Source organism: Ambystoma mexicanum, chromosome 1q, assembly GCF_040938575.1.
Source record: "Ambystoma mexicanum isolate Mex_15411 chromosome 1q, UKY_AmexF1_1, whole genome shotgun sequence".
NCBI classification, from domain to species: Eukaryota; Metazoa; Chordata; class Amphibia; order Caudata; family Ambystomatidae; genus Ambystoma; species Ambystoma mexicanum.
This window is the reverse complement of record NC_090922.1, coordinates 612,005,050-612,016,923: the sequence shown is the minus strand read 5'-3', so window position 1 is coordinate 612,016,923 and position 11,874 is coordinate 612,005,050. Positions and strand designations below refer to the sequence as shown.

The window sequence follows — 11,874 nt, the reverse complement described above, 5'->3', positions numbered from 1 at the left end:
GGAGATACGTGATTTTTTCAAAAGATACAACACCAGTGAGATCCCGGCAGCCACTGTCTGGGGGGCCGCAAAAGTTACGATAAGAGGCCTAATAATAGCGCAAGGCTCCTCAGTCAAAAGGTTGAAACAGTTAAGGGAAACCCAGGTTAGAAGACTGATTCTAAAAAAAGAGCAGGCCCTTGTCAAGGAGGACGGAGACTCATCAGAGGCCAAGGCAGAAGTTGGAACCATCAGGCGGGAGCTTAAAGACATATGGGAGAGCAAAGCGTTAACGAGTCTGAGGTTTGTAAAGCAGAAATATTTCGAGAAGGGAGATAAGGCCCACACTCTGTTAGTGGCAAGACTCCGAAAAGAAAGGGTGGATAGGGCGGTCATGAAAATTAGGTCCTCAACTGACTCCATCTTGATAGAACCCACTGATATCACGTCCCGATTTGCGCAATACTATGAACAGCTCTATGCCTCAGAGGCATCCCCCTCCACCGAAAGCCCCAATGAATACATGTCAACGGTAGTGATCCCACCGCTGTCAAGTGAGGACCGAGATCAGCTCAATGGCCCAGTAACCACAGAAGAGGTTGATTATGCCATTTCCCGCCTGAAAGCAGGCTCTGCACCAGGCGCTGATGGGTCCACCCCCGCCTTCTACAAAAGATTCAAAGGACCACTAACCCCGTTCCTTACTCTCCTTTTCAACAGTGTTCTGTAGTCCGGCACAGCCCTGCCCTCCTTTATGGAATAAAGGATTGTGGTGATACCTAAGGAGGGGAAGGACACCGCGGTCTGTTGCTTGTACAGGTATATGTCGCTTCTAAATGTTGATGCCAAGGTTTATGCTAGCATCCTGGCCAAACGGTTGTGCAGAGTCCTTCCTCGATTGGTGCACAGCGATCAAGCGGGGTAATTCATGGAAAGGCAGGGCACGGATCACGTCTGTAAAACCCTAGATCTCATGGCCTCCAGTCCGGCGTCCGAGGCAGAGCCCACCCTGATCTTGGTCGACGCCGAAAAGGCCTTCGACCTGGTGGAGTGGGGTTTCATGTCGGAGGTCTTACACAGGACGGGTCTGGGCCTGAACTGGATCAGAGGGGCCAAAGCCCTATATCAGAACACCTGGGTTAGGGTCGTGGTAAATGGGTGGTATTGCAAAAGATCAGGCTGACCAGGGGAACAAGGCAGGGGTGTCCCCTCTCCCCGGTTAGTCTGTTTTAGTCATGGAGTCGCTGGCCCAAAATATCAGGGGGAATGATGGGATCATTGGCTTCCATAGGTATGGCGTCGAATACAAATTAGCGCTGTTTGCCGACAATGTGCTGGCATATGTCACCCACCCTGCGCAGTCGATCCCAGACCTTCTGCATGAGATAAGGAAGTCCGGGGCACAATCTGGGTTTTTAAATTAACCGAAACAAAACAATAATTCTCCCTCTCAAAGATCTGGTCCCATTCTCTGTCACCGCTCATCAGATATGGGGTCTGCAAGTCTCACATACCAGCATAAAATACCTGGGGATAACATTAACAAGAAATCTCCAAGATCTGTACCACTCCAACTACAAAACACTTTAGGCAGTGATTTAGGAAGACCTAAGCAACTGGATCAAACTCTCCTGCTCCTGGGCAGGTAGACTAACAGCGATTAAAATGAACGTCCTGCCACGACTCCTCTTCCTTTTCCAATCAGTGCCAATCGCACTGCCTAGCACATTTTTTAACACAATTAAGGAGAGCCTACTATCATTCCTTTGGGACAAGTGTAAATCTTGTATCGCATACAAAACTCTTATCCGGGCTAAAGAAAAGGGGGGCCTCACCTATCCGGACATCCATAGTTATTACAGGGCAGCCCTGCTCCTTGCACTTGTGGATCACATCAGGGAGTCCAAAGGCAAGCAGTGGGCCACTCTGGAGAATGGTCTGGAGACCACAGTCACGATGGGAGAATGGCTCTGGGCCCCCAGGGACACCATTCCAAGCAGAGCAAGGGAACACCCGGTCTGATCTGCGTTCTGGGTATTATGGAGTAAGAGAAACCCGGGCATGAAGGGAATCACAACATAACCATCCCCCCTCAGATGTTTTTGGGCTCCTCCAATCAGAGGCGCTTTCTTAGACCCCCTACGCTTTCAGCCCCAGTATGAACAGGGCCTGGTTAGAGCAGGGCAAATGTGGAGGGAGGGCACGTTTTTGACCAAGGCTGAACTCGAAGCGCAGCAAAGCCTCGCCATTAATCCCTTGCCCTATCTACAACTCAAAGGGGTCCTCACAGAACCGAAAATAGAAGGACCAGCTGCAGCGCCCCCTTAGCCCATTCAAAAAAATACTGAACACATACTCAGGCACCAAAGGTCTCACAACATGCATGTACAGAGCGCTCATCGATAGAGGCCACCTTACTCCCCTAAGCACCAAAGCTGAGTAGGACCAGGAACTGGGGTGGGAAGATAACCAAGCAGGTTGGGACATAATATACAGAGAGGTGTGGAAATCTTCAATTGCCATGCAGTACAAGATGCACAACTGCCGAATACTCCCGCAACGGCACCTAACCCCCCAACATTTAGCCAAAATGTACAAAGGCGTTTCCGCCTATTGCTGAAGAGGATGTGCACAAGTGGGCACGTATTGGCACCCGTGGTGGAGTTGCCCCTTGATACAGTTGTTCTGGTACGAGATCCTGGGATGGATCTACAAGATCGAGGGCATCCATAGAGACCTATCTCCCCCTCTGGTCCTCTTCAGGGTCAAACAAGTCGAGGACAGATATACGCTTCTTCCACACATGCCAAGAAACTGTGTCACGGTGAAGTGGAAGGCCTCCTCTCTCCCTACAAAGTTGGACTGGCTGAGAAAAGCGAAGGAAATCTACGACATGGAGAGCCTAACTGTCCTCCTGATGGAAACGCACACGCACATAGACCAACAGTGGCTCGCTTTCTTGCAGCTCCACAGGGAGGCCCTAGAGGCATCACACTGACAACGGTCTACACATACTATGTCAAAGGCAAGACAGGCAGCCAAACAGGACTTTGCATTCTAATTGCACGCCAGCCTCCCAAACCAACCCACACAGAGAACCCCATGGTGCCACGATCCAGCGCATCACTTTTCGCTACCAAAAAAGCCAACATCTTCTTACGATTTTGACCAGGCTCCCAGGGCAAACTCTAGACATTAATGAAGTCACTCGAGTTACTGCTAATCACAACAGTCAGGCTCACAAGAGGGTGTAGGGAGGGGGCAAAGAGGGGTATTCTGTTTCTCATTTCTTTCTTTCTCCGCTAACCTAATCTTCACTCTTCTTGACTATCCCCCCACCACCCTCTGACTTTCTCTCTTTAGGTGATGGGGGGACCTTACTCATATCTGCCTCTTCAAAATGAAAAACTGTAATTTTGTGATTGCCCGCTTTTACTTGTTAAATGTTTCTGGGGCCTGCTGGCCGACACATCTGTTGATAACAATAGAGATATATATTAAAAAAAGGTAGCAAGTATGGAATTCGAGGGAAGAGGGATTAATCCATAGTATTTCAATCACAAAGCGAAGAAGAAATTCCGCTCAGTCACGGACGCAGAGCATTGTCCTTAAGCAGACTGAAACTAGACAAAGGTAAGGAAGGTAATAGTCAGACTAGTTGGGGACAAGACATGTCAGACGAGCAAAAAGAATCCAGTCTTGGGGTGGAAATAGGGAGCGCATACGCCCCTGATGGAAGCCTGCAAATGGATAAAGAAGTAATATGGTCAGATCTGGAACAACCAAAGGATAGGACGCACAAGTCCAACATTCTGAGGGTGCCCGTCTGACAAGCCCCCCTTGGTTATATCCTCCCTGGGTACTCTGATTCTCATTCTGTATATTCTGAAACCCAGCTTGATTATTTTGGAATCCACCTCCTTTTACTCTATTACCCATACCTCTGCCCCGTGGCACAAACCCATATCCACCTTGATCTATTTGGCACTGATTACTCACCTGCGATACACTCATTGCCTCTTCCATTCCCAATACTTTTCCACTTGTCAATACCGCCCCTTCTGTGGCAAATTTAGACTGTTTTTTTCTGCACTAACTTGGCTTCCATGATTTCCATAGTCTCATCTTTCTTCTTATTTTTCTCTTGTAATAACCAGCAATGGTGTACTATCGTCAGCTGTATCTCAGCCCACGGCTTCACTTCCATCCCGTTATATTGAAAAAGGTGGACCTTGGTGGAGAGGTTGGAAAAACAAAATACACACAATTTCAGTACAAAAACATCAATTTAATTCACAAAGTATCACAAAATTAAAAGCCACACAACTTCTTCACAAAATAAATCGTACTTTTGACATCTATATCTTACGACCTTTCATTCGCATACATACTCTCACACAACCAATGCCAGAATAAAAAAAAAATACACAGAAAATCCAACTATCAATGAAGTCTTTCTTGTATTAATATACGCAATGTGTTCTTTATATTACACCCATATGTCCTATTGGTGTGTATATATGTACAATAGCATAGCGTATTGACAGCGTCTACATATGTTTCAGTTGGTTAAAACAGGGCTTGAAATTACAGACAAACGTAGTTCCGACCTTCTTCGGGACAAAATACTGTTGACAAAGTAAATTATAGTTCTTTTGTATTTTTTGTATTTTCTTCTCATCTTATATATGAAGTGTATAAAAAATGTAATCTGATTTTTTAAAAGTTGTATTTGATTAAACCAAGAACAATAAAAAAACGATAGTTCTGTATCAGTCCTGTTTCTATCTCCATGAATGGAGATGCTAATCATAAGCAGTGCTTGTGTTGTGGGCTGTATCAGTCCTGTTTCTATCTCCATGAATGGAGATGCTAATCATAAGCAGTGCTTGTGTTGTGGGCGCCCGAGTTCACTACGCGTCCGAGTGGACACCAGACTGGAACGAGTGGTGGTCCGTTGCAGGTAAGAAGTTCACTGTGACTACAGCATCTGATAGATAAACTGTGATGCATCAGTGTATTTGAACCGCTTACATTGTGTGGCACGTTCGTTTAAACTAAAGAATGTAAACTTTAATTAAGATTGTTACCGCTGTATTTACACATGGGGAAACGGCAACTGATGAATTGGGATGTTGCATTGGTTTGGAATCAAGTGTAGGTGGCTGCACGGACTGGAACAGCGTACACTGTGCTGCACGTCCATTTAAACTAGGAATTGCGATGTAAAAACATTAACACTGTGTTCATATCGCGGGGGAACAATGTATGATGAATCGTGATGTTTAATGGGGATGTTGAGAACCAGGTGTAGATAGATGGCTACACGTTCCGTCCACTGCCGCATGTCTGAATATTTGGCTGATTGAGCTATTATTGAGCTATTATGGGATAGTGTGATAAGTGCCATGTTTACAGAATTACACAGTATATATACTTATTTGTAACAACGTTCTTGACAAGGTAGTTTGTAATGCGCATGCTTGATATATGTCTTGCGCAGATCCAATGGGACAATTAATTTGACCCGGCTAAGAAGACAGAGGTTACCATTTAGACCTGTCTACACACGCCTGCTTCGTGGGACAGAGTGGTGTGTGCTGAAAAACTACAGCAGATGTGAGTGTTTTTTAAGTACTGCTTATTTGTAATTGTAAATGGGTCAGATGGCCTCACATTAGACCTAGATGGACTGTGAAACAAAGCATTCCCCGGTATTATAATGTGCTTTATGTGATTGTGTTGCTTAGAGCGTAGATGTCATTACTTGTTTCACTCTCAAACCGGAGATGGTCAGTGGACCATTTGCCTATTGGGAAGGTGTTCTCTGGATTATGAATTGATGTGCAGACAACAGCACTATTAATTAAGTCCTGCTACACTATTAATTCAGTAAGGGTAGCCTTTTTTCAGCTAAACAGTAGGTTCACTCTGTTCTTATGTCACTTACAGGCTTCTTGGCAGTTTCCCCCTGGAGCACTGTAGATTTACTCCTGAGTTTGCGCCACCCCCTTCAATCAATATTGGAGGTGAGTGCGAGCCATTGTAATCATAAATGTTTTACAAGCATAATTTAAATATGCCTATATTAAAAGAAATGAGGTTGGACTGTAAATGGATTTTGTTTGTGTTTTATGCAGAAAGAATGTGTTGAAGACATTTTCCAACAAAATTTGTTGCGGGTGTGAGGGAAGACTTACACCCGTTTTTTGTCCGAAAGAAGGTCAGAACTACGTTTGGCTGTAATTTCAAGCCCTGTTTTAACCGACTGAAACATATGTAGAAGCTGTCGATAAGCTATGCTATTGTACATATATAACCACCAACAGGAGATATTGTCATGATCGCTGTCCCTAGCCCGCTTAGGCAAAACACTGGAGCCAGGCCACTATCCCCCATATGGTCCTTAAAGGCCTCCCCATCTCATCTGAGACCCACTTGGAGTCAGACCTGGCGCCTGTGGCACCAGGCTCCAACATGACTCAGAGGACAGACTTGGCACTAGACTTGGTAATGCACTTTGGGCAATATGGATGCCCCACATAACTCAGTTCCATGAACTGAGCTATGCGGTCTAGCTTTTTGGGTGTGGTTCGACCTAGGGCTGCCTGGGATACCTAGAGGCTATATAAACCACACCCGGGCAGAGAAACACGCTTTGCGTTACTCTGCGCCTGCAGCGTGACACTCCCCGTGTTCGGATCGGTCTCCTGAAGGCCTTAGCCTTTCCTCCGCATCCCGCATACCTGAAAGAACAAGAACAGCATTAACATCACACTTACCTTGAGGAGAATCCTGCTTCCATCCATCGCTCCTCTGGTCCTGTGTACAGCATTTCGGCGGTGTCTTCTCCATCTCGGAACGCCACACCCTGGGAAGAAAAGAACTAAGGGAAAAGACATTAGTAAGCATGCTCGTATCCCCGATTCTTCTACAACAGCAAGAAGAGTCTAACGCTTACCTGAACACGAGCCGCTCATGGTAACCTCAGCTCCGGAGCACGCCATCAACCTACAAAGGGAAAAGACAACACAGGTTAGCACATAAAGGACAAGAAGGCGCAGCACATTGCGCTTTACTCACCGCACCTTATCTCTGAAACGGCGGCCATAATGGGACATTGCAGTGCCTGCAAGGGACAAAGAGAGACATAGGTCAGCACAAGAAAAAGCGAACAGCGTTGCGCATCGCGCTTTCACTCATCGCTAGTGCTCGGCTTCCCTAAGCCCCACAACACCATCACCGACCCCCTCCAACACCTAAGGGAGAAGAGAAGACATTATTAAGGGGCAAGAGACAAGAAAAAGACAGTTCACTAAGAATCAACAAACCTACCATGTCGGGCTGGAGTTACAAGCCCAGACGCATTGGCCCCGCACCAGTGAAGCAACTAGGTCGCGCAACGCTCACATCTACCGATGCACCCCTGTACCGAAGAGCAGGACGGAGAGCACACGACACAAGAAAACAAGGTGAGGAGAGGACATGGGGGATGGTTTGGTCCCCAAGGGAAGTGGGGGTCAAGCAACCAGAGACAATAAAGTTACAATCTGGAAATCCTGTATTTCAGGCCCAGTCCCCAGTCAAACAGATTCCAGGGAAGGGTTCAAGATCGTGAGTGGTCCAGATAGGCTGAGTGGCGTCCCTGTGGATATCTGGTGAGCGTTACAGATATGGGTGTAATATAAAGAACAAATTATGTATATAAATACAAGAAAGACTTCAATGATAGTTGGATTTTCTGTGTATTGGTTTTTTAATTCTGCCATTGGTTGTGTGAGAGTATGTATCGGTATGAAAGGTGGTAAGATATAGATGTCAAAAGTACGATTTATTTTGTGAAGAAGTTGTGTGGCTTTTAATTCTGTGGTAATTTGTGAATTAAATTGATGTTTTTGTACTGAAATTGTGTGTATTTTGCTTTTCCAACCTCTCCACCAAGGTCAACCTTTTTGAATATAATGGGATGGAAGCCAAGCCATGGGCTGAGATACAGCTGACGAGTGTACACCATTGCTGGTTATTACAAGAGAACAATAAGAAGAAAGATGAGACTATGGAAATCGTGGAAGCCAAGTTAGTTCAGAAATAAACTGTTTGCCATAGAAGGGGCGGTATTGACAAGTGGAGAGGATTGGGAATGCAAGAAGCAATGGGTGTATCGCAGGCGAGTAATCAGCGCCCAATAGATCAAGGTGGGTATGGGCTTGTGCCACGAGTCATAGGTATGGGCAATAGAGGAAAAGGAGGTGGATTCTAAAATAATCAAGGTGGGTTTCAGAATATACAGAATGAGAATCAGAGTACCCAGGGCGGATATAACCAAGGGGGGCTTGTCAGACGGGCATCCCCAGAATGTTGGACTTGTGGGATGACAGGGTATATTGCACGTATATGCGGAAGCTAAGGGAATGTACAAAAGGGCCAATTTTCAAGAGGGGGTACAGCTTATCCTCCTCCATATAGCATACAGACTAGAGAAGGGTTTGCCCAGCATCACACATGTTATCACACATAGGCGCAGCGAGTACAGCCGGTACAGCAACAAGAGCCATTGCAAATGAATCCACCACAAGGGCAGACGCAACACAGCAGTATGCAAACACAGGACAAGTGCTGACACCCAGAATAGGAGGTGTCACTGTGGTAGGAGAAAATCCTTTCACAGGGACGGGGATGAGCCTGTACCCAAAGTAGGACAGCTCACAGGGTGACTTGACTTGATGTTTTCAGTACTATCTGTGATACCAGATCCCCAAGAGGAACCAATGGTCGATGTGACGATAGGAGGCAAATCTTTTTTCTTTTCTAGTGACACTGGGGCTACTCGTTCAGGTATATGAGAGGGAAAATATCTAATGTCAGGAATTGCCATGAATGCTCAAGGGTTCTCTGGAGCTACGAATCAAGTTCCTTTTACTAATGAATTACCAGTCTCTTAAGGAGAGTGTGACATTTCCGTTCCTTTATTATATTCACGACAGACACCGGTTAACATTTTGGGAAGAGATTTGATGACAAAACTAAACATAACGATTTAATGTACTGATCAAGGGATAGTGTGCACTACCCCAGGAATACACTATTTAAACATGGGTGAATTTAAACTGGCGTTCACAGGGAAAGTGACTCTGCGAGGCATTCCAACAGACCCAGAGATCTTTCTATATGCAGTGAGCATTCTACTGACATGGTTACCTGGCTTAGTGGGAAAGATTGTGAGGATACGTGATGAGCTATTGTTTAGACCAAGAATACCTTTGGACGAAGAGTGGGGAAAGACTATCCCTATAGAATTAGAAGGAGCCATAGTACAAAGTGAAATGGCAATGTTCGAAGGAGTAGTTGATAACGGTGGACCATGAAGACCAGTAGTAGCTCTCGAGGAAGGGTACAGTTTGACTGACATAACTGATGACGACATGTTCAGGGAATATCAAACAGACGATGAAGGTGTGTTCTTTATGAGCATTACATACTGGATAAGGATGGAAAAGAGGGAAATCCCTCAGCGAAAGGTGATAATGTCGCAGCGGCCAGATTTTTTTCAGTTTGACTTGGAGAAAGTGCCAAGTGTCCTTTGGACCACAGGTCCTTATGAGGTAGGTTTATTAACATTTAATCGATAAAGATGTTTTCTTTGCCTTCCTTATACCTTCTCTGAGTTGCCTTTTAGCGTCTCTAGCTTCACTATCAAAAGGGTTTCTCTTGGTGAGACCTACTACCGCCCCTCCAATTCCAGCTATAGCATGCACAATCGCAAGTGTAGAAATCCAATGTTCAATGTTATCTATGGACATAGCATGGAATCGGCTGGTATCCCTATAATAGTCTAATGGCAAAGCAGCTACCACTTTGGCTATATTTTTCTCTGACCAAGAAATACTTGTTGCAGCATGATTTGCCCTCAGATCCCCCATGTATTTTACAGTATGATTTACAGCATCAGCACTCATAGTTAACCCAAGTGAGGCATGATTGCGCCATTTATTTTTGGAAACCTTCATATCCTTCACCCAGCTAGCTATATCTGCAGTCACAAAAATATAATCCTAAGTACTTTTGAAGCCACCACTTTCCCAAGTAAACTGACCGGGACAATCATTAGATGTTCTGCCATTGATCATTTCCATGTCCCACAATTCAAAAAAGCTCAACCAATACTGTCCTTCTGGGTCCACTTTCTTATGGGACATTACACTCTTAGGTCTTAAATTTGGATTACTCGTAGTCCCCTACCCTCCAGACAAATGACAATTGAAATCCCCAACAATTGAAATCCCCAACAATCATTACAGATTTATTTTCCTGATTAAAGGTCCAATTGATCATAATATCATGAAGAGTCTCTTGAATAATTACAGTTTGGGTAGCCCCAGGTGGATTATACATGCTTATCAATAACATTTTCTCAGCCTTATTCTCAATATACAGAACTAATTCAATCATGATCACTAAATCATCTGATTTAGTTTCTATAAGACGTGACTTAACATTATGCTGAATACCAACTATTAGTCCCCCAAAGGGTCTTCCCCGTTCGCCTTTTTTAGCGAGATATTGGAACACTGTATATCATTCAATAATAATGGGACAGTCAGCCAAACCTCCTGGAGACAAATACAAGTATAATTACTTCTATATGGCAGCAATCCTTTCTGGTCGATTAAATGGCTGTAACCCCTGGTGTTCCATGAGAGGAACAAACTCCCTCAGTCTTTTTTCAGTACCACTGGCAGAGATTCCGCCAGCCACTTTAAGATGTTTTGTACATGTGAGAGTTGAACCACAATACTTGCAGGAAGTTGGGTTAAACTGGTCTTGCTCTTCGATTCAATCAATACTTTCCTCGGGCAATCTACATCTTCCTTTCCCGGGTCCGCATTAATTTCCACATCAACCTCAAGTTGATGTAGGTTTATTAAAGGGAATAGGTGAAGTTAAATAAAGCTTAAGCCAGGGGCAATTTTACCTCGAGCAAAACAGTGCCCCATGTCTCGAGAGGCTGATGAAGGTATATATCAGACCTTCTCAGCATTGATGAAACAAGGGATTCTGGTGCCATCAGATTTGTCATGTAACACTGCTGTGTATCCGATCAAAAAATCTAAAGGAGGGTAGTAGAGATTCATACAAGATATGAGACTGATTAACAAGATTGCAGATGCAGAGTTTCCTCTAGTTCCTAATCCGGCAATGATACTATGCAGTATCCTGGTGGAAGCTCGATATTTCACGGTGAGCAATTTGAAAAATGCGTTTTTTCGATCCCGTTGCACAAAGACTCACAAGACTTGACATCCTTTACGTTCTGCCAAACTTGACTGAAACACTCCTTTGCTCCAGGGGTACTGTGAGTCCCCATCGATCTTTAACACAATCCTACAGATGGATTTGGTCAATATTGATCTTAAGAGTGCAGTGATACAATACGTCGATGACATTTTAATTTGTAGCACCACGGAAGATGAGTACAGACAAGATTCCATTCAGTTGATGACTATTCTAGCAGACAAGGCATATAAGGTAGACAAGGAGAAGTTACAATACTGCCAAGAAGAGGTGTTATATATAAGGCAGCTGATTTCACATTAAGGAAAGGAGCAGACACCTGAAAGAGCTGAGGTGTTTATGAAGACCTCCAAGCCAAATACAGTGAAACAGATGAAACAATTTATGGGGTTATGCAACTATGTTAGAGCCTGGATGTTTCATTACAGTACATACACAAAACTCCTTTTGCAAGCTTTAAAGAGAGCAAAAAGTGGATAAGGTAAAAATATAATGGACTGAAGAAATGGAGGAAAGGTTTGAGGAGCTGAAAAAAGCAATTTGTACAGCCCCTGTTTTAGGAATTCCCAATTATGCTGAGTAATTATATTTTTCGCACTCAAA

At 44.5% G+C, this 11,874-nt stretch overlaps 1 long non-coding RNA gene across 1 annotated transcript; it reads left to right on the top strand.

Moving 5' to 3' along the window:
* Positions 1 to 4,877: 4,877 nt before the first annotated feature.
* Positions 4,878 to 7,802, top strand: LOC138521739 (uncharacterized). The gene is made up of 4 exons (XR_011283109.1): positions 4,878 to 4,942; positions 5,483 to 5,598; positions 5,932 to 6,008; positions 6,120 to 7,802. It is a non-coding gene; the product is annotated as an uncharacterized lncRNA (long non-coding RNA).
* Positions 7,803 to 11,874: the final 4,072 nt, after the last annotated feature.